Genomic DNA, 24,494 nt, shown 5'->3' on the forward strand with positions numbered 1-24,494 from the left:
GCGTAATTTTAGTTCAGGTCATGATCTCAGGGTTGTGAGATCAAGCCCTGTGTTGGACTTGCACTGGGCATGAAGATCTAGAGGATTTGGAGGATGAAGACCCTTATCCATTATGGAGGGGAATTTGATATTGAGGGTAGGGACTTCTGACTAAACTGACTTAGAATTCTTACTAAAACTGGATTTTACAAGGGCACAAATAAGCCTAGGAGAAGTTTCAGGAGTCTGACTAATGTTTGGTCAAGCAGAGAATCTTTGTTAAATGTAATGCCTGAGATTGAATGAGCTAGGAAATATTCCTTCTGCTTCTATTTTCTGCAAACGATTGTAAGGAATATCATTTCTTATAATTTCTTCTTCAAATGTTTAGTAGAATTAACCAGTGAGATCTTTGAACTTGATGTTTTGTTTTGGGGGGGTAAGTTTTTAATTATTAGTTCAATTTCCTTATTTCATTTCTCTATTTATAGACGTTTTTCACTTTAACTTAACACAAAGATCTGGCTGTAGCTGATTTGTAATAGAGAAACCCTTGGTCCTTCACCACAGACTATTTGGATAGACCTCCTACACATTATTGTAATATTCCTGTAGCATAAAATGAATGTGGTATAAGCATATTGGCCAGCCTCCAGAATCCATGAGGTAGGTGAAGTTCCAGGCCTGGATAAACTAAGGAACTAAAAGAAACTGAATGGCCAGAAATGCCACGAAAATCAGCTTCAGAAGAGTTTGGTGAGAATGCCAGTAACATCATTGCTGCCACCACTGTCACAGTGGAACCAGACCCTCAAGATGTCTGCTAATACTGCACAAAGCCACTGCTGCTGTCTCTACTGCCCCTGGAATAATATCTTCCCTGCCTCTGACTCTTTGCAATACTCACTCTAGATCCAGTCTACTGGATTAGAACACTATTTATCGAGCCAAGATCCTTCATCAAAATGGCTTCTTAACATGTCTAAGGTCTGTCCCATTTGTTTACCCTTTCCTAAGAGCCAGACGTTGGTAATAGACAGTGGGCTAACAGATGGTCCTTGGGTAGTCACTAAAGATACTGAAGAGATTTAATCCAGGGATTGAGACTCAACACGAAGGAAACATTCCTAAAACATGTGCCATCTTTTGCTTTCTGGCAAACAAAATCCCTCTTTTATAATTGCCTATAACTCAGGAGTATCTATTCCTCCAGGAACTGTGTTTAATTAAAGGCATAAGGCCTTAAAATTCTCAGGAATACAAGCTCAGAATCAATATTGTTCCTTATTTAATTTTCATCTCTAGGAAGAAAGAGGATGTATCTAAACTTTAAGCTGGTGTCCCCCAGAATTTATAGGAAGACAAATATCAAACCCACATGGAAGCCAATGGCATGTACGTAAGATTCTGCACATTAGCTATATGTAATGCTGGAGATCTTGTTTGTCTTTGCAAAATAAATATGAATACAGTAATTTCATGCTTTCTCAGGAATGAGACAGGCTTACATATCTATTAAGAAGCTGTTATCAAGGAACAACACAGAAAAAGCCTCTAATAACAGGAATAAAATGACTGAAAATAATGCATCATCGGAGACCTTAAATACACAAAAGTTTTTTTTGATGCTATAAAATAGTGTGTTTTGATGGTGGGATGTGGAAAGGAGAATAGAAGAGGCTTGGGCTGGCTTGGCTGTTTCCTTTACTGCAGAATTGAATACAAAATAGTTCCAATGACTTAGCATGTGACAAGCTCCTAGTTATTATCCAAGTTAAAGTGAATTTCTGGAGCATGGCATGTCCGTAAGCCTGACATTTGTAGAAATGACAGTCTGTCTGAGGAAAAGCTTTCAGCATATTCTCAGTGATGGCTCACTGTGAAATGCGAGACCTCTCCCTGTTCTGCTGAATGAATTTTTATGGGGACCTAATGTGTGATAATCTTATTTTTGAGAGTGCAGGAGAATTAAGCATGTCCTTAGTGTATTGTGTTTCCCTCTGTCCTTACTCTACAGAGAAATCAAGTTAAAAAAATCACAGAAATGCACAATTATACTACGTAAAATAACAATGTCATAAGGTACCATAACAATATAGTTCTAGTGTTGTAGAGAGTAGAAAATAACATGTAGGCAAAAAGTAGATCTAATGAACAATATTTTAAGTATGATGTGGGCAATGTAGCCCAAAATCTGCAATGGGTTAATCTGTGAAAAATATGTCCCTGGACAGCATTAGAGTCCAGATTTCTTATTCATGCTCAAGTAAAATGTTCTCAATATCTGGCCTGTCCTAGAACACATCACAACAGTGAAACTCTATGACCTGGACTTGAGGCACCAAATTCTACTCCTGTACTCTCAAGTGAGAGAATGCCACTCTTTTGACAGATTCTAAAAGCCACTACCAAACTGCCCAATCTGACTCAACACTATTGATATAAGGATTCTGGTAATTTTTTTTTCCAGGTCAGACTCTTCTCATAAATGTAAAACAGTAAATTATAGAATGTCCAAATGAGAATGCATGACACACATCAATCTTTCCAAGTTCAACTTGCAAGACTGGTGGCATTGCATAGACTCTAGGATGTGCTTACTGGCCTCCTTTGCTAGAAGTTTGCAGCAATAGCTATTTTTTGCTCCCCAGGGAAGGAACTTCTGATTTTAGTACAAAGAATTTTGTAGGTACCTTTGGAGCCATGACTTAGGACCTGGCTGTGTGCATCGCATTCTGGAGATGTGAATTAAATAAGGAAGAAGGCAGGGCGCCTGGGTGGCTCAGTGGGTTAAAGCCTCTGCCTTCTGCTCAGGTCATGATCCCAGGGTCCTGGGATCAAGCCCTCCATCGGCTCTCTGCTCAGCAGGGAGCCTGCTTCTCTCTCTCCTCTCTCTCTGCCTGCCTGTCTGCCTACTTGTGATTTCTGTCTGTCAAATAAATAAAAATAAAAATATTTAAAAAAATATAAGGAACAAGGCATAGCCAGCTGGTAGTAAGTGCATGTTCTTTCCATTGCATTGACGCCTATGAATTGGAGAGGAAAGAAATTAGAATACTATCAAAATTAATAGAATGTTATTTTCATGTCAGCAGAGAGAATTTCATGGAAGCTTTAGAAACAATTCCAAACGCATCGGCTTTGAGCATGGATGTTATTAGAGGTTGTTGAATTTGCACAGCTTGTCATTTGAAGACAAGGTCCATTTCGTATTCAGTTCCATGTGCCCACCTGCCTTTCATGGTGTCTCCTTGTAGACTGTCTCACTTATTAATACTTAAACAAACCTGAATAGGTAAAAGCAGCCACTGAGATCTGGATTGTCAAGAGAACTATTTTTTTTTTCTGTTTTGAATGCCTCCCTTCACAAACAACAGCTAAACTTATTAACTGGTTTTGTATGACAGGCACTATTCTAAGCGCTTGGCATTCTAATTTATTGAATCCTCACAACAACCCTATGAGGTTCTATTACCCTTACACAAATGACTAAACTGAGGCACAAGGAGCTTAAGTAACTTGCCCAAAACACTACAGCTGTTGAGTGATTGACCTGTGATTTGAACTCATGTAGCTCTGGATCTTCTGGAGCCATGTTTTCAGTTATGCCATGATTTTACTGAAGGGACACAGGAGCTTAAAGAAGAATGACAAAACTGGCCTCACCAAAAAAAATTGTTGGCAGTTTCAGTATCTAAGCAATTTTTATCTCTCAATTGCCATAAACTTTCACCAAGATCCGCTTTATCATTAATCAAAAAGAAATTGCTTTTTTATGGCACTCGACTCTGAAAACTTTAAATACCTCTACCTTTTGATGATAACATTATATATTTTTTTAAGATTTTATTTATTTATTTGACAGAGAAAGAGATCACAAGTAGGTAGAGAGGCAGGTAGAGAGAGAGGGGGAAGCTCCTCAGCTCCCGGCTAAGCAGAGAGCCCCATGCGGGGCTCAATCCCAGGAACCTGGGATCATGACCTGAGCCAAAGGCAGAGGCTCAACGCACTGAACTACCCAGGTGCCCCGATGATAACATTTTAAACCAATCCTTCTACCTGTTTCAGTCCACTCAGAAATCGTAATATTTGTGGGATATGAAGGAGTAAATTATTTGCAGACATAATTAAATACATCTTTTCATGTATTTACTGTATATATCTAACAAATACTTAAATATTTTTCTTTTGTTGCAATGGAAAGAATGTCTGTTTCCTCTATAAAGCCCAGTCCTTATCTGACACACAGATCCTAATTCACGTAATCTGGATTATAAAGCACCTTCCCTTGTGAGGGGAGGTATCTAAAACCCAACTTACTCTTCTCATTTGTAATTCAAATTCAAGTTCAAGTGGAATAATTAATGCCTGTAGAATCATTAAATTCACTTGAAAACCTTCACAGGCCTTAAATCTCATTTCTGATGAAAGTATTGTGATTGGTTGTGTGAAGGTGTCTTGAAGTTACTGTTGTTTGTTTTGCTTTATGTAGGAATTGGTTTCTATGCTGTCTCCTTTCCAAAGGCTGCTTCTAAAATAACTGCCATTGCCCAGCCCAACTGAATAGAACACTATCACATTAATGTTTTAAAAACATCCACTATGGTGTTAGTAGACAGGCTTTCAACTACAACATATTTTATGTGTAACAATCAGACCACTTCACTGCACTTGCTTTATGTCCCTCATTTGTCCTATGGGAATTGTGATTGTCCATTCCTCATGGAGCTGTTGGTTCATTTCCTAACTCATCCATCAGTCAACAGAACTCTTCAGCATCTGCGGGAACCATGCACTATTCCAGACACCAGGGAACCTACAATGAATAAACCAAGTCTCTTCCTTCAGGAAATCACTGTGGAGGGTTTCTGGAATTAAATGAGAAAAATGTAAGTAATGTCTTCAGTGCCTCGTGCATAGTAAACCCTAAAAATACATTAGCTATTTTAATTAAACCAGAGCATTTCCTTTACCCAAAAGGGTTTGAAAGGATGAGAAAACTTATTTTCAGTCCTCAGGCTTGGAAAATCTCCAGGAGAAACACAAAGACTACCAACTAAGGAGAAATGGAGAGTTGGAGGGTATACTGAGGCACAGATGTAGGTGATTAATTTTACTTAAAGTTATATGGAAATCTTCATAGAGGAGGGTATTTGATATTTGAGCAGAAGGTGAGGAAGAGGAATTTGACAACTGAATAAGAAAGAAAAGAAAAGGCAATCTGGAATCTTGGTGGAAAGAATAGCATATGTAGAAGACAAGAGACTTGAGGGTGCATGGCATGTCATGGGAAAAAAGAACAAGAGTCTGGCCAGAGTATATAGAGAGATAAGAGACGAAATTGCTAAAGCAAGTTGAGGTCATGTTGAAAACAGCCTCCAAATGTCATGCTAAGTAAGAAGTTGGAAACCATCCTAAATATAATGTGGAGAAAGATGAAAGTTTTAAACCAGAAAATGACAGAACTGGACGCATATTGCAGAAATGTCAGAGCTATACAGCTCTGAGTGTGAAAACCTAGAGACGAGAACATCTATTACAATCTATGGTCATTACCATAGATTTTAGTTAGTTTAGTTTAGTTTTAGTTTTAGTTTAGTTTTAGTTTTAGTTAAGACATAATGAACTAGCATGGTGAGGTGAAAAAATAGACTGCAAAGTCACTTTGAAGGAGAATGAGGACAATTAAGTGAAAGGAAGTAGGTAAGGAAGAGATTGAGGGAAGTGAATCTTCTCAAATGATACCTTCATTATTCTTTTGAAGTAATGTTGAATATTGAATGGGTCAAGAGTCAGGAGGGATAGAGAGAGAGGGAAAGAAAAAGAGCGAGGAAAAGGGAGAAGGAAGGAATGAAGGTAGCAGCAGAGAAGAGATGAATGCGAGGAGTTATATATAAATCAGATGTAGTGATCTGAAAGGGCACCTGCACCTCAGTGTTCATAGCAGCAATGTCCACAATAACCAAACTGTGGAAGGAGCCGAGATGTCCATCGACAGATGAATAGATAAAGATGTGGTGTATATATAATGTATATGTTGTATACATATATATGTATATGTAATGGAATATTAATCAGGCATATATACATATATATGTACATATACATATACATATATATGCATATATGTGTATATATATAATGGAATATTAATCAGCCATCAGAAACGATGGATACTTACTATTTACATTGATATGGATGGAACTGGAGAGTATTAGGCTGAGAAAAACAAGTCAATTTGTCAATTGTCAATAAGACAGTTATCATATGATTTCACTCATATGTGGAATATAAGAAACAGCACAAAGGATCACAGGGGAAGGCGGGGAAAACTGAATGGAAAGTCATTAGAGAGGGAGAAAACCATGAAAGACTCTTAACTGTAGGAAACAAACTGAAAGCTGCTGAAGGGGAGGTTGATGTGGGTATGGGGTAATTGGGTGATGGGCATTAAGGAGGGCACGGGATGTGATGAGCACTGGGTGTTATACGCAACTGATAAATTATTAAACACTACATCTGAAAAAGAAGGAAAGATGAATAGGTGGAACAGATGATATTTGTATGATACTATTATGGCATGTATGTAGGATATGATATGATATGATACTGTAATGGTAGATACATGTCATCATACATTTGTCTAAAGCCATAAAATATACAATACCAAGAGTGAACCCTGATGTACACTTTGGACTTTGGGTGACAATGATTTGTGAACGTATTTTGAGAAAATATGCCATTCGATTTTAATAAATAAATTTTGTTACAGATCAGATATACCACTCTAAGGTGAGATGCTGAACATAGGGGAGGCTGTGCATGGATTGGGGCTATGTATGAGTAGATGGGAAATCCCTGTACCTTCTTCTCAATTGTGCTGTGAATGTAAAACTGCAATAAAAATAAATTCTACTAAATATATGTTTAAAAATCTATACATGTTTTAAAAAAGATTATATATATACAAAATTGTCATCCTGGTACATGTCTTGGTTGCTATAGGTTTAAAAATCTAGGAACAAGTTCAAAGAAATCATAGATGCAGAATGCATCTGGGAGCATTGAAGAAATATGGTCCAATGTCACAAAAGACAAATGTAGTAGATTCAAAGATGAAACACATCAACTCAAGGACCAGAGGGTGAGAATAGTAAATGAGTCCTGATAACTACACCATAGATTCTTATGATCTGAACTGGCATCACAGAGAGTAATATTTTTTCTACCAGGTTTTGGTACATTAAAATAAAACATAATCTAAAGACTAAAAATTTTAAAAGTTCAGTGAAATGAACAGGAAAACTGATTTGTTTTATATATGAGGAAATTAAGGCTCAGAGAGGCACTGTAGCTAATAAAAAGATCTAACTCTCAAATGCCAATATCCATTTTTATAATCTGAGTAATCTTCCCACTGTACCACTCTTTTTTTATCTTTCAGACATAATACAAGATACAAGAAGAGAATGATATAATAAGACAATGTTGACTTATTAGATAAGGTAAAATTGGTAGGATACCAAGCAAAGCAATTTTGTTTTCTCTAATTATTCCCTTTAACACTAGCTGTTGAATAATACATAACTATTAACATGACCAGCAATAACCAGTATTAAAACTCAACTTTCTGCCAATTAAAAACATCTTGACTCTCCAGCTTGAGTCTGTCTTGGGTGGAATGCACTGGTTTACTATTTCTCTCCTACTGGCTCCAGTCTCTGGTCTCTTCAGAATGTGTAAATTGGGGTTGGGCAGATAGGTTAGGGGTCAGCAAAGGTCCTAGGAAACTGGTAAAATTTTAATTTGGTCCTCTGTTTTTTCTCTCATAGGTGTTTTTATGGATTTCTCAGAAACATCAGTCTTCAATGGGAGCCTCGAGTTACAGTCTCATGGAGTTGGAAATGCCTCCGTCCACATGACTAGCAGCTTACAAGATGAGGCACCCTCATCTTCAGTCTGTGTCTGGAAATCCACCCACAAGCTCTTTCTGAGGTGTTCCTCTCATTGCTGGCAGAAGGCCCTCTTGAATGGGGTCACCTCAAGGTGCCTTCCTCTTCCATTATTCCATGATTGGTACAGGTGAGGCTGGTTCCAATGTGGCCCCTTAGTTACTAATAAGTTAATTAGCCCAGAAGTCAGGTACCTGTCCCTCATGTTTCCCAAATCATCTGGGCACATGCTATGTGAGGCGTTCTCATGAACCTTGGAGTACACCTTGAAACACTTTTCTTCCATTTTCTTCCATTTCTTCCATTTTTTTTCTTGGGGTTCTTTTTTTAACTCTCCTCCCTGAAAAATGCTTACTGTAGAGGGTTCATAGAGCCATATTTCCTTCAGTTTCTGCTGTTTCTTGAGCGAACAGAGTTTCACAGGTGGTTATATCACACTCGCTGAATCAAGACCCAAGGGAGAAACTGCCATTCCTTGAACCATCCCTGTCAGCAGTTTTGTACAGGACAACAATGCCTTCTTCAGTCACAAAGGATAACTGTTATCAAAAAGAAATAATAAATGATATAAAATATTAAAATATCAGCTTGAAAACACTAAAACTTGCTAATAAAATGACTTTTGTATGGAATATATATCCCAGATTTGTAAATATGATGGTTATAACATTTTAAGAGAGAGAAACACAAGATATGTTAGGATTACTAGTACTAATCTTAAAGTATAGTAATGTAGATAGTTTTAAATATTTAAAAAATAAAATCTGATCCAATCTAGTTCCTTTTTGTCACGTCATGATTTTGGCTTTCCTATACTCTGCCAATAACAACACCATGTCTCCCCAGGCCTCCAAAACCCTATTCTCACTGCACTTGACACAATTTAATGAATAGGCAATGTCCTTTTTCTCTCTCTGGCTCTACAGTGTTGATCCCTATCCCTGGCAGGCTTCCCATGTCAGCCTTCTCTCCTGACACCCATTTCCTCCTCCATCCCCCACACTAGCACTTATATGTCTATACAGTCTGCATGTGTGACACTTAGGAAATGCTTACTAATGTTTCTTGAGTAAGTAAATGAATCAGTAAATGAATAAAAGTGTATTGTGAATACACTTCTAAGTTGTTATCTGACACAGTTAGAAGTACAAATAATGGACACTGTGATTGACCACCCTCAGTCCACAGGCTAAATTGTTCCTCTGGAAGAATGTAACTGCAATGATCCGTTCTGTTCCATCCCTTCTTAAAATTATTTCCCAAATCCTGTCTGATGATCGGCATTAACAGACTCTAATTTTTATTGCAATAAAATACCTTCTTAAGGCAAATTTTCAATCACTCTTTGCATGACCTTTCATTCTCAACCTCTAATAGTGTGGCTATCTTCACTATCAGACAATAAAAATTGCTCTCACCAAAACCACCTCTAATCTTTCAATTGCTACATCCAACCAATTGCTAAATTTCAGTACTACATAAATTGCCTGTAGCACTTGGATTGTGCACCCTTACTCCCCCTTTATAGAAACTCTATCCTGATATCTGTATTCCATTCCCTCCATTGTCAAGTAATCCTGTGGCCATTTCTAGTCTTTCATTTGTTGGTTATCCTTTGCACGTTCACTGTGTATTAGGGCTTCCAGAGTAAGACCTTCTAATCTTGCACCAAATACTCTCCCCTGAAAAAACACTCCCAGTGCTTTAATCTTATGTAAATTTCACCTATGTCTTTATCTTTTGTCTATTTCCAGCTTCAAATCCAAATTTTCAGTTGTCTCCTGGAAAAATCAACTTTGATATTGCACATTCAGGACAAAATTGTTAACACACCTGTATTCACACACAGTCTATCCTGCATATACCTGATCAGAAAAGAAGTGTATTTCATGTCCAATCCCCTGGACTCTGGGGCCACACTGCTTGGGATTACATGTTAGCTCTAGCACTACCAGCTCTATGACTAAGCTTTCTGTGCTTCACTTTGTCACATGTAAAGTGGGGATAATGATGGCACCTCCTTTATAAAGATGTAAAGAAGTTGTTCTTATAAAATATTTAGAAGAATGTTGTGATGGATTGAATATTTGTGTTCCCCAAAAGTCACATGTCAAAACCTAAAAACCTCAAAGTGATGGTATTAGCATATGGACCTTTGGGGGGTAATTAGATCATGAGGGTAGAGCCTTCATGAATAGAATTAATGCTTTTTTAAAAAGACATTAGAGAGCATACTTTTTCTCTCTGCTCTCCACCATGGGAAAATAAATGAGAAGACAACTAGCTGCAAACCAGAAAGCATGACCTCACCAGATATGGAATCTACCAGTACTTGACCTTGGACTTACCAGCCTTCAGAACTGTGTGAAATATATTTCCGTTTTTAGAGCTACCTAGTCTCTGTTACTTTATTATAACAGCTTGAAGGGACTAACGCACTTGTCTAGCACGTATTAATCACTCCAAAGTTTGAACATTATTAGTTATTACTACATTTACCACACATAATTAGCTTTTTAATCCTTATGTCTCCACCCACTAAACACTGAACTCCCTTATGGTAGGAACTATTTCTCAATCCCAGGCAGCTGCTGGTACATGGAAGACAATCCATGAAAGTTACGTTGAATAAAAATTTTACCTGCAGCCTGTGTTTTCACACTGATTTAGTGATTTACCACCACAGCAGCCTCAGTCTTATGCAACTCTACTCCCAGTCATCAAAGTCTGTGCACATACCATTGGCCATAGCCTTTGTGTCTGCTCTTCCTTTCCCTCAGTTCTCAGATCTGGGCACTTTCTTTGTTCTTTTCTTTTCTTTTCTTTCAAAGACTTTATTTATTTATTTGAGAGGGAGAGAGAATGAGAGAGAGAGAGAGAGAGAGCGCATGAGCAGGGGGGAGGACTAGAGGGAGAAGCCGACTCCTGCTGAGCAGGGAGCCCAACACAGGACTCAATGCCAGGACTCTGGGATCGTGACCTGAGCCGAAGGCAGACACTTAACTAACTGAGCCACACAGGTGCCTGAGCTGGGCACTTTCTGTAGCAAGACTGAGAAAGGAAAAGAGAACATCAGCAGATGCTGATAGAGAAATGCCTTACAGATTATGATGAAGAATAATTCACTCTTGTGGATTCTGCGTTAATCAGTGACTTTTTATGCCTAAATATGTTATGGCTACATAATTGTTGCTGGCCTCAATGAAATGCATAGGCTTAGTTTTGCAATTGTAGCACATACAAGGACACAGAAAGGAATAGCCAAGGCTACTAGGTGCTTCCCACCTTTCCTAACCTCAGTCACAGGCAACAGAGAATTTCCTCTCTCCTTTTAATATTGTCCTTTTAGGAAAAAGATTGGAGAAACTCAAGGCATGGAGCACTGGGTGTTGTACATAAACAGTGAATCTTGGAATACTGAATCAAAAACTAATGATGTATTTTCTGGTGTCTAACATAACACAATAAAAAAGAAATAAAAGAAACTTAAGGTAAAATAATATTCTTGTTTATCCAACTTATCATCAATGAACTGAAAGACTCGTACAGTGGAAGGAGACCTAGATTAAATTCAAGTACTGCTAAATAATTATGATACTTTGGTGGGGGCACTTGTTTTCTCTAGACCTCTGTTTTCTTCTCTGAAAACAAGAGGGTGATCCCATGGCCATTCCTTTTTGCTTATGGCTGGTCAGAATCCAGGACCAAACAAAGTGCAGAATTCTATGAATTTTAAAAAAGAGAGAAAGAGAGAACATGTTGAAAAAAATCTGAACATGATAAAGTCAAAATTTAGGCAAATGATGACTACACATAATGACCACATGAAAAACTCAGGTCAAATTCTCATTCTTCTGGTCTCTAATTACAGTTCTAGCTGGTGATTATTGAGCATAAATGCAAGTTTTGAGAAGAAACTGAATTATTTCCTCAAATGGAGACTAAAAAATGGCAAAAGCAGTCATGCCCATGTTCTTGTGTGGAATTGAATGTGTGCATAATGCCACGTCCTTTTACAATGCCTTCCTGTCCTTTACATAATTTTGTTTTTCATAATTAGCACAATTAACTCTTTTTCATAGAAAAGGGAGAAAATGTCCTCTTGGAAAAGCCAGTTATCTGAATCAAGCCCATTGTTATTTCTACCAACAAGGAGAGGATTTATTACTGCATTCATTCTTTAACAATTAGAGATTTAGAAGACTGAATGTTTCAGGGACATTCACCTGAATTCACCCCGTTCTTACTTCTTGAGAGAACCAAGCCTTAGAAAGAGCACCTCCTGGATTACGGTTCTCAATTTGCCCCTAAGACCTTCCATGACCTTAGCCGTAGATTTAGTCCTTATAATCCTGATTTGCAAAATGTGGCAGTTGAACTAGATAACTGGCTGAATCTAAATCCCAATAAATATCCTTGTCCTTATTTTTAGACTTTATTCCTCTAAATGAAATAAATGAGAGTAATATTAGTTACATTAATGGCACTAGTAAAACATTCACTGAGCTTCAATAATAACAGTAACAATAACAATAAAATTTTATGGCTTTTTTTCTCAAAGGAAATTGGAACATTTTACCAACATAATTGTCTCATTAATCTCATGTCTTTGAAAAATAGCACAGCATTTGAGGATGGAAAGGTATGAGCCAGGGAGTCTAACCAGACCTGTTTTCCATTTACCTACCTGGAAATTGTTTCAGTAATGAGTGAATAAAATAATGTACATCAAGTGTATACCTTCATAGTAAGCACTTAACACACTAATTCTCTGTCTCCTTCTCTATGTCCCCAGACCTACCAGCCATTTCTCCTTCGATCTTCTCTCCCTTCCCCTGCTCTGGCAATCCTTCCTGCTCTCCCTTCTTTCCTTTTGTAGCAGTGCAAGCTGAGAAAAGTTCATTGGAGTTTTTGTTTTATTTTGTTTTATTGTCCCCAAATATTCTGATCCCCTCTGAAAGAAGTCATCTAAAGTTAGTTATCATTGTTCAACTGTCATATATGGGCAGGAGTCCAGTTCCTGCTCTCACTCAAGTCTCCAGAGGGTAACTCACTCTAGATAAGTAACTCTCTCTCAACATCCCCTTCTTGGGGTCAGGAGAGTCTTAAATTTGAGACATCATAATGCCCATGGTTTGGGCACCTGGGTGAAACAACAAATCTCTAAATGGAGATTGGCTGAAAACTAATGTGGAAATGAAACCTACAATTCCAAAAATTCAAGTTATAATTTGTGCCTTGATTCTCTGTATATATATTTCTATAGTTGCCCCAAACTTTTTATTACCATCCTGTAAAATGTTGAAGCCTTGCCCTGGGGCATAATGAGAAAGACCGTTCATTCATGCTTGAGTTGGGCTGTTCCACAGTGAACTATTTGCCACTTGAGGCCAACACAGTGGTGTTGATGGTGGTGCTGGTGGAAGAAACAGAAATAATTACAAAAGTCTCTCCCCCTTCCATGATGGGATATCTTAGAATGAGAGTTAACTGACTTTTAACCCACCCAGACACCTTGAGTAGAGATTATCTCCCCATCTTCCAAACTAGGAGAAGTAGGGTTTTTAACTGCAGAAGGTGAAGTTTTATCTTAGAGAAGGTAGTGTAATGTAATGCATGACATTTTAAAATTCACATAGAAGGAATAACTCATTCAAGAAAGTGTCTGTCACACAGCTATCCTCTAGTTTTGACCAGAGGAAGAAGTATTAAATGATACTGTTTATTCAGATACATACTTGGATAGCTCAATACTCTAAGAAGTATTTAGATTTGTGGGATACTAATCTTGAGGATGTCTTAGAGAAAAATAAATCATGACTTTGGGAGCTGGCAGCAAATTTCTCTGAATGTTAATGGAACTGTGAGATCCACTCACTGACTTGAACACCATCTTCCTCTTTAATAAAAATTGAGCAAAAATTCTGGATTCTATAAATACACATACACAATGAAATGATGAGAAAGAGCTCCTGAATAAAAGTGAATGGGAGTGCAATGAATAATCCTTTAGAAAAGCAATGGATTTAGCAAATGGGGACTGACTTATAAGTTAGTATTTTAAGAGGCAAATTTGTATAGCTTGGCTTAAATAATTACAAAGGAAGAGAGTACTAATGTAGTATTTCAAGGCTGTAGACTTTAAAGATGACAGAGTAAAAGAAAGTGTGGTTGCACTTTTAAAGGATGTAGCAAACCAGAATAATGTGATATTAGTCAAAAGAAAAGCTGGACTGAGGGAGGAGCAAGATGGCAGAGGAGTAGGAGACCTAATATCATCAGGTCCCAAGAGTTCAGCTAGATAGTTATCAAACTATTCTGAACACCTACAAACTTAACAGGAGATCAAAGAGAAGAAAAGCATCAATTCTAGGAACAGAAAAGTGACTACTTACTGGAAGGTAGGACATATAGAGAAGTGCATCCAAGGTGACTTTTGGGAAGACAGACTGCAGGGGGAGGGGCCAGCTCCCCACAAGTGATAGAGCAGTGGAGCACAAAATCAGAACTTTTAGAAGTCTGCTCCACTGAGGGACACAGCTCCAGAGGCTAAGCAGGGGGTGAAGCCCTCACTGAGACAGTGTGGTCTCAGGATCCATGTGGTCACAAAAAGACCGGGGTGTCTGAGTGTGGCAGAGCTCCCAGGTATAACAGCAGGGAAGCCAGCTGCAGAGACAGAGCTGAGGGGTAGGCTCTCAGCTCAGGGTTACCTTAAATTGTGATCTGAGACACAGTCGGACCACTGATCTTCAAGCAGGGACCCCGCAAGTGACAGATCCAGGGAGACCCCCTCCTTCTTCTTCTGGGAAGAGTGGCACAGGAGCATGTTGCAGGAATCTTCTGGGTTTGGAGACTCCAAAGCAGGCCATGTGCCAGATATAGAAACGCTTGGTCACAGGTTGGGTGAGCACGGAATGCAGCTGGAGACCAGGGAGATGGGAGGGATTGACTGTTTTTCCCTGAGAGTGCACTGAGGAGTGGGACCCAGAGTTCTCAGCTCCTACAGATCCAGAGATTGGGAGGCTACCATCTTCATTCCCATCCTCCAAAGCTGTATGGAAAGTGTTCCAGGAACAAAAGTTCCCAAGAGCAAACCCAAGCAGATTGCTTAGCCTGGCCCCTGGCAAGGACAGTGCAATTCTGCCTCAGGCAAAGACATTTGAGAATCACTGAAACAGGCTCCTCCCCCAGAAGATCAGCAAGAATATTCAGCCAAGACCAAGTTCACTGATCAATGAGAACTGTGGAACTCCAAAGCTAGGGGAAATGCAACACATAGAATTCATGGCTTTTTCCCCATGATTCTTTAGTCTTTCAAAGTTAAATTTTTTAAATTTTATTTTTTTCTTATTCTATTTTTTTAAAAATTTTTCTTTCTTATTTTAATGTTTTTTAACTATTTTATCTTATCAATACATTTTTAAAAATCTTTTTAAATTTTCATTGCTATAGTCATATTCTATCCCTTAATTGTATTTAGTCTTATCTTTTGTATACATATAGGTTTTTATTTCTTTAAAATTTTGGGATACAGTTTCTTCTAACAGATCAAAATATACCCTACATCTAGCACATGGCTTTGTTCTAGTCTCCAGCCTGGTCACATTCTTTACTCTTTTTTTCTTTTCTTTTTTCAGTCAACTTTTTATCTTATCAATTCCTTTTTTAGAATCTTTTTAAATTTTCATCTTTACAGTCATATTCCACCCCTTCATTGTGTTTACCCTTATTTTTGTATGTGTATATAATTATTTTTCCTTACAATTTTGAGAGGCAGTTTCTTCTAACAGACCAAATACACCCAAAATCAAGTGTGTGGCTCTTTCTAGTTGCCAGTCTAATCTTTTTTACCCCATCCTTTCTTCTCCCCACCCCCAGCCTTCCGGTTTCATGTCTCTTCTAATTTGGTTTGTGTATATTTTTCTGGGGTTTTTGCTCCCTTTTTAGTATTTTGTTCTCTCATTCATCTATTCTTATTCAGATAAAATGACAGGGCAGAAAAACTCACCTCAAAAAAAAAAAAAAAAAAAAAAGAACAAGAGGCAGTACCAACCACTAGGGACCTAATCAATATGGACATTAGTAAGATATCAGATCCAGAGCTCAGAATGACGACTATCAAGATATTAGCTGAGTCATAAAAAAGCGTGGAAGATACTAGAGAATCCCTTTCTGGAGAAATAAAAGAACTAAAACCTAACTAAGCTGAAATTAAAAAAGCTATTAATGAGGTGAAATAAAAAATGGAAACTCTTGCTGCTAGGATCAATGAGGCAGAAGAAAGAATTAGTGATATAGAAGACCAAATGATGGAGAATAAAGAAGTTGAGAAAAAGAGAGATAAATAAGTACTGGACAATGAGGGGACAATTCGAGAGGTAAGTGATACCATAAGATGAAACAATATTAGAATAATTGGGATTCCAAGAGAAGAAAGAGAGAGAGGGGCAGGGGTATATTGGAGTGAATTATAGTGGAGAATTTCCCTAATATGGCAAAGATAACAAGCATCAAAATCCAGGAGACACAGAGAACCCTCCTCAAAATCAATAAAAAATAGGTCCACCCCCATCATCTAATAGTAAAACTAAGTTGTAGTGACAAATCATAGTGACAAAGAGAAACACCCTGAAAGCAGGTTGGGACAAGAAGTCTGTGACATACAGTGGTAGAGATATTAGATTGGCAGCAGACTTATCCACAGAGATCTGGCAGGCCAGAAAGAACTGGCATGATATATTCAGAGCACTAAATGAGAAAAATATGCAGCCAAGAATACTATATCCAGCTAGGCTATCTTTGAAAATAGGAGAGCTAAAAAGCTTCCAGGACAAACAAAAACTAAAAGAATTCACAAAAACCAAACCAGACATACAGGAAATATTGAAAGGGTCCTATAAGCAAAGAGAGAGCCTAAAAGTAACAGACCAGAAAGGAAAAGAGACAATATACAGTAACAGCCACCTTACAGGCAATACAATGGCACTAAATTAATATCTTCAATAGTTACCCTGAATGTAAATGGGCTAAATGCCCCAATCAAAAGACACAGGGTATCTGAATGGATTAAAAAATACGAGACCCATTGATATGCTGTCTGCAAGAACTCATTTTAGACACAAAGACACCTCTAGATTTAAAGTGAGGGGGTGGAAAAGAAGTTACCATGCTAATGGACATCAAAAGAAAGCCAGGGTGGCAATCCTTATATAAGACCATTTAGATTTTAAGCCAAAGACTATCATAAGAGATGAGGAGGTACACTAAATCATACTTAAAGGGTCTGTCCAACAAGAAGATCTAACAATTTTAAACATCTATGCCCTTAACTTGGGATCAGTCAATTATATAAACCAATTAATAACAAAATCAAAGAAACACACCAACAATAATACAATAATAGTTGGGGACTTTAACACCCTCCTCACTGAAATGGACAGATCATCCAAGCAAAAGATCAACAAGGAAATAAAGGCTTTAAATGACACACTGGACCAGATGGACATCACAGATATATTCAGAACATTCCAACCCAAAGCAACAGAATACACATTCTTCTTTAGTGCACATGGAACAGTCTCCATAGATCATAGATCATAGATCATAGATCATAACCCGGGTCACAAATCAGGTCTCATATGGTACCAAAAGATTGGGATCATTCCCTGCATATTTTCATACCACAATGCTCTGAAGCTAGAACTCAATAACAAGAGCAAAGGTGGAAAGAACTCAAATACATGTAGGCTAAAGAGCATCCTACTAAAGAATGAAGAGTCAACCCGGAAATTAAAGAAGAATTGAAAAAAATTCATGGAAACAAATGAAAATGAAAATACAACTGTTCAAAATCTTTGGGCAGAAAAGGTGGTCCTGAGAGGGAAGTATATAGCAATACAAGCCTTTCTCAAGAAACAAGAAAGTTCTCAAGTATGCAATCTAACCCTACACCTAAAGGAGCTAGAGAAAGAACAACAAAGAAAGCTTAAACCCAGTAGCAGAAGGGAAATCATAAAGAGCAGAGTAGAAATCAATGAAATAGAAACAAAAAAACAATAGAACAAATCAATGAAACTAGGAGCTGATTCTTCAAAAGAATTAATAAGATTGATAAACCCCTGGCCAGACTTGTCAAAAAGAAAAGAGAAAGGACCCAAATAAATAAAATCATGAATGAAAGAGGAGAGATCACAACCAACACCAAAGAAATACAAACAATTATAAGAACATATTATGAGCAAATATGCCAGCAAATATGACAATCTGGAAGAAATGGATGCATTCACAGAGACATATAAACTACCAAAACTGATCCAGGAAGAAATAGAAAACCTGAACACACCCATAACCAGTAAGGAGATTGAAGCAGTCATCAAAAATCTCCCAACAAACAAGAGCCCAGGGCCAGACGGCTACCCAGGGGAGTTCTACCAAGCATTTAAAGAAGAATTAATTCCTATTCTCCTGAAACTGTTCAAAAAAATAGAAATGGAAGGAAAACTTCCAAACTCATCTTATGAGGCCAGAATTACTTTGATCCCCAAATCAAAGACCCTATCAAAAGGAAGAATTGCAGACCAATATTCTGGATGAGCACAGATGCAAAAGTTCTCACCAAAATACTAGCCAATAGGATCCAACAGTACATTAAAAGGGTTATTCACCAAGACCAAGTGGGAATTATTTCTGGGCTGCAAGGTTGTTTCAACACCCACAAATCAATCAATGTGATATAATACCTTAATAAATTAATAAAACAAGAACGATATGATACTCTAAGCAGATGCTGAAGAAACATTTGACAAAGTACAGCATCCTTTCTAGATCAAAACTCTTCAAAGTGTTGGGATCTGTGAAGATCTGTGGGATCTGTGGAAACTGAGAACTTTTCCCCTAAGGTCAGGAACATAGTAGGGCTGTCCACAATCACCACTGTTATTCAACATAGTACTAGAAGCCCTAGCCTCAGCAATTAGACAACAAAAAGAAATTAAAGCCATCCAAATTGGCAAAGAAGAAGTCAAACTCTCACTCTTTGCAGATGATATGATACTTTATATAGAAATACCAAAAGACTCCACTCCAAAACTGCTAGAACTCATACAGGAATTCAGTAAAGTAGCAGGATATAAAATCAATGCACAGAAATCAGTTGCATTTCTATACACCAACAGCAAGACAGAAGAAAGAGAAATTAAGGAGTAGGTCCCATTTACAATTTGCACCCAAAACTGTAAGATACCTAGTAATAAACCTAACTAAAGAGGCAAAGAATCTGTACTCAGAAAACTATAATGTACTCATGAAAGAAATTGAGGAAGACACAAAGAAATGGAAAAACGTTCCATGCTCATGGATTAGAAGAACAAATATTGTGAAAATGTCCATGCTACCTAAAGCAGTCTCCACATTTAATGCAATCCCTATCCAAATATTGTCAATTTTTTTCAAAAAAAGGAACAAATAATCCTAAAATTTATATGTAACCAGAAAAGACCCCAAATAGCCAGAGGAATGTTGAAAAAAGAAAACCAAAGTTGGCAGCATCACAGTTCCAGACTTCAAGCTCTACTACAAAGCTGTAATCATCAAGACAGTATGGTACTGGCACAAAAACAGACACATAGATCAATGGAAAAGAATAGAGAGCCCTGAAATGGACCCTCAATTCTATGGTCAACTAATCTTCAACAAAGGAGGAAAGCATGTCCAATGGAAATTTGTCTCTTCAACAAATGGTATTGGGAAAATTGGACAGCCACATCCAGAAGAATGAAACTGGACCATTTCCTTATACCACACACAAAAATAGACTCAAAATGGATGAAAGACTTCAATGTGAGACAGGAATCCATCAAAATCCTTGAGTAGAACACAGGAAGCAACGTCTTCAACTTCTGCTGTAGCAACTTCTTCCTTGAAGCATCACCAAAGGCAAGGGAAGCAAGGGCAAAATTGAACTATTGGGAGTTCATCAAGATCAAAAGCTTTTGCACAGCAAAGGAAACAGTCAACAAAACCAAAAGACAACTGACAGAATGGGAGAAGATATTTGCAAACGACATATTGGATAAAGGGCTAGTATCCAAAATGTATAAAAAGTTAACAAACCCAACACCCAAAGAACAAATAATTCAATCAAGAAATGGGCAGAAAACATGAACAGACATTTTTACAAGGAAGACATCCAAATGGCTAGCAGACATGAAAAAGTGTTCCACATCACTCGGCATCAGGGAAATACAAATCAAAACCACAGTGAGATATCACCTCACACCAGTCAGAATGGCTAAAGTTAACAAGTCAGGAAACAACAGATGTTGGCGAGGATGCAGAGAAAGGGGAACCCTCCTACACTGCTGGTAAGAATGCAAACTGGTGCAGCCATTCTGGAAAACAGTATGGAGGTTCCTCAAAAAGTTGAAAATAGAGCTACCCTATGACTCAGCAATCGCACTGCTGGGTATATACCCTAAAGATACAAATGTAGTGATCCAAAGGGGAACGTGCACCCAAATGTTTATAGCAGCAATGTCTACAATAGCCAAACTACGGAAAAAACACAGATGCCATCAACAGATGAATGGATAAAGAAGATATATATATATACACACAATGGACTACTATGCAGCCATCCAAAAAACCCGAAATATTGCCATTTGCAATGATGTGGATGGAACTAGGGAGTATTATGCTAAGCGAAATAAGTTAATCAGAATATGATATTTCTGATACGAGGAATTTTAGAGGCAGGGTGGGGGTTTGTGGCAGGGCAGGGAGGGAAAAAAATGAAACAAGATGAGATCAGGAGGGAGACAAACCATAAGAGACTCTTAATCTCAGGAAACAAACTGAGGGTTGCTGGGGTGGGGTGGTGTAGGGACAGAGTGGCTGGGTTATGGACATTGGGGAGGGTATGTGCTATGGTGAGTGCTGTGAATTGTGTTAAGACTGCTGATTCACAGATCTATACCCCTGAAGCAAAAAATACATTATATGTTAATAAAAAGAAAAGAAAAGCTGGACTGCTCTTGGTGACATTTTCTCAACAGGAATATGTATTACTGAAGAGTGGAGTCTCCCCAGGGCTGCTAGGAATGTTTCACTGCTCATGTCATTTCACACATAATACATAAAGCTTCTATGGGAGCTGGACAAGGTGACCTGACAGGTCTCCTGTCTCTGACTTCTGTGATTTAAAGGTTCTGTGCTATTACCCACCAAGAAGCACTGCTTCTTAGTGATTCCATTTATAAAATGACCCTACAGGTGTTTTCTCCTGACTTTCACCTTTGCAAACTCTTTTTGTTTCCACCTATGCAGTGAGACTCAGGATTATAGTATTCAGCATCACAGGAAAGGGGTGGGTGGAGGGTTAAACAGTGTCAGTGGTTGCTTGGGAAAAAATTAAAGGCAAGGGAATCTGGAGGAAAGGTGAAAGTTCACCACACGCTAGTGAGTTTCTCTGCATCTAAATGGAATTTTGATCCAGATACCACATTTCTATAAGAGAAGCTGTATTGAATGCAGAAAATAGTTCACATTAATCTTCCTTTTGACAAGACTAAGGAAAAACAAACAATGGCACTAATTTAACACTGGCTTATTGAAGTTCTCAGATTGTAATTCAATTCTTGAAGAAGTCGCGGAGTAGTGGCAACCTTTGGATGACACTGAGCATCTCCAACTTGGTAAAAGCCTTTTAACGACAATTCTGGAGTGTGATCCTTGTGTGCCATTTATATGATCTATGTAAAGTTTTATCTTTTGGTCCAGATGGACTTGGATTCACAAGATGAAAGACTCTCACAGAGCATCCCTTGCTCGGTTTCAATTATAAATATAAGGTTGGGCTGGAATCTTTTCTCCCCGTTTGTGGGCAATTGTGAATGGGGCATGTGGTGAATACTGTGTATACTCTAAGAGACTGGATCACTGCTGGTTGCATTAACTTCAGCAGGTTTCAAAGCTGATTTTTTGCTGCCAGAATAAAAGAATATTAAATTGGATTTAATGTTTCAGGCTGTAGTAGACTAGCAAGGGGACTTCTTCACCTGTCACTTAGAGTAAAAGGTGAAATGGAAAGGGGTCACTTATGTCCTGGAGTTTAAAGTGGAACCAGGGATTCATTAATGAGACGGGACTTATCATGTCCTAACCAGATGAAACCAATAACCTTGAACCAAGGCACACAGCAATTATTCCAAAGACTCTGCCTGGACACCTACAGTTTTGCTGCAGTAAGAGACTGCTTGGTGATAGCCTTAGTAGCCAGTTACATTCAGCCAAAGGTAGTTTTCTGCCACCACCATCAATCAAAACGCTTTGTAAACAACACACACAAACATTCCTTTTTTAAAAAAAAAACCCTTAACTTTTGCTCCCTAGCAGACACAAGTTGGGAAGCTACTCAAATCTGTGCTCTCCAAATTACAAATTACAATTACAAAATACAATCCCCAAATTAATACTTTTGTTTTATTTCAGCTCTGCCAGTTTTCTTAATTGACACTAGCAAGACACACTCTACCACTGAAGCATTGGGTCTCAAGACTCTTAGCAATTTGTGACAAACTCTCAGGTTCTGGGATCCACAAGGAAGAAGAATTTAACATCTCTTCATCTCTCACACACACACGCCTCTGCCCCAGTCCTCTACCACCTGCCACTTTTGTTTCCCTTTCTTTCTTTTCCCAGACATTGTCCCAGAAACATCAACCAACTCAGGAACCTGGATGGAATAAGAAAGCCTGAGCTTTCACTAAAGAACGTGAATGCCATGTTCCACATCTGCTGAATCTTGTGACATTTGTCTCAGCTACTATCCTGCACTCTCTCTAATGAATCCACCCACAGAACTGCATCCTTTTTTTCCTTAAATTTTACATATAGGTGAATTTCCAATATTCAGTTCCTGGCATTTTGCATATAACCTTTTGTAGCTCTTACTATGCAATTCTGTAACAAACTTATGTATGTGCATATTTATCTTTGACAGAAAATATAGTCTAGAAGGGCAGAGACAAGCTCTAAGTATGTTTATATTATGTGTTTCCTAAGCTTAGCCCAGAGTTAGTCATTTTTTTTTAAGTTTGTTGTGTGAAGAAAATGGATGAATTTGTCAAGAAATAGATCCCTGTTTACTCATTCAAGGGAATATCTAGTGATTTGGGTATAATCTAGGGTACTATTTTTTAGATAATGTTGAATTACTGTTACAATATACTTACTAAGAAGTTGGCAAGCCATTACTTGGAAATTTCTTTCAATGAGAATCTCAAGCCCTCAAAAAATAGTTCATTTCTTCTATGCACAACTATTATAAATTTGACATATTGGGAGCTGATATATGTCCCTTAGAAGTGTCCACACACACACACATAGATTAGTTCTGGTACATGAGTCTATTTAGAAAATAAATTAAGTACTGTTAAAATCAGAAACAAGACAAAGATGCAATCTCTACTATTATTCAAAATTTTATCAGAATTCCTAGCTGATACAAGAAGGAGAAGTAAGAAGGACTAAGTAATGAAAAAAAAATTGTCCTTAATATATGACAATATTCATAAAAATTCCAAGCAAATCTACTGTTATGTTATTTGACTATTAAAGGAATACAGCAAGGTTGCTATGAAAAAATATATATATATAATTATGTCATTGTAAATCAGTAATAATTCCTTAATGAGTGCAGTTGGCCAGAGATTCCATTTAGGATAGCTACAAACTATTATCATAACCATAGCATTCCCTTTGCATTGGCGACAAATTAGACATCTATTGTCATCTTCTTTACTAAAGAAACTCTGATGGTGTTCAGATTCTTATCTCTCAAAGAAGGGGACACCATTCCCAGTTCGGGAGCATAGTCTAAAAGGGCTAAGTCAATCATCGGTTTTTAGCATTCTCTTTGTTTATGATTGGTTTGGGGAAGCCCCTAAACCAATGGTGTGTGGAAAATGTGCTAGGAGCTCCTCAGAAAGATTTGCTTACTCTTACAAGATTATAGAGGCACTTTTTCTAGCAGTTTTTTCCATGCCTAAATGTGATGCCTGTGTGGCAGCCACTCAGTGACAAGGAAGGGAGCAAGCCAAAGGGTGAAAGAGAATGTTAAGCATGACTGAGCTGAGCATGGAAAGAAACTGTTTTCTTGATGAATACTGAAGCCACTGAATTGTCCAGTCCTTAAGACAACTACTCTGTAATTTGTGCTGTGTAAAAAAAAATGGATTTTCTTTATTGTTTAAAACACTTAACAAGTAAGAGAAACAATAGACTCAGGGATTCATTTGTAATACAACTAACCAATGAAGAATTAACATCCAGAAGAAAAGGACAGTAAGAAAGAATGAGCAAATGCTTTCATAAATTAGTAATAAAACTATAAATAATAAAAAAACTAGCAAAGGATATGAACAGGGAATTTACAGAAAAGGACAGAATATTCATGAACATATGAAAGAATGCCCAACTCAAGAGAAATTAGAAGAATTCAAAGTAAAACACAAGTATAATTTCCAGATCATCACATGGAACACTAGGTGTGGTGCATAAACAATG

General features: G+C 37.8%; 1 long non-coding RNA gene across 1 annotated transcript in view; it reads right to left on the bottom strand.

Annotated features, from left to right (window-relative positions):
• Positions 1 to 7,526: 7,526 nt before the first annotated feature.
• LOC123948819 overlaps positions 7,527 to 24,494 on the bottom strand; it is a 77,906-nt gene continuing 60,938 nt past the window's right edge. The window contains exon 3 of the long non-coding RNA XR_006819992.1: positions 7,527 to 8,470. This is a non-coding gene — a long non-coding RNA (uncharacterized LOC123948819). The remainder of the gene's footprint in view (positions 8,471 to 24,494) is intronic.

Source organism: Meles meles, chromosome 1 (genome assembly GCF_922984935.1).
Source record: "Meles meles chromosome 1, mMelMel3.1 paternal haplotype, whole genome shotgun sequence".
Classification (NCBI taxonomy): domain Eukaryota; kingdom Metazoa; phylum Chordata; class Mammalia; order Carnivora; family Mustelidae; genus Meles; species Meles meles.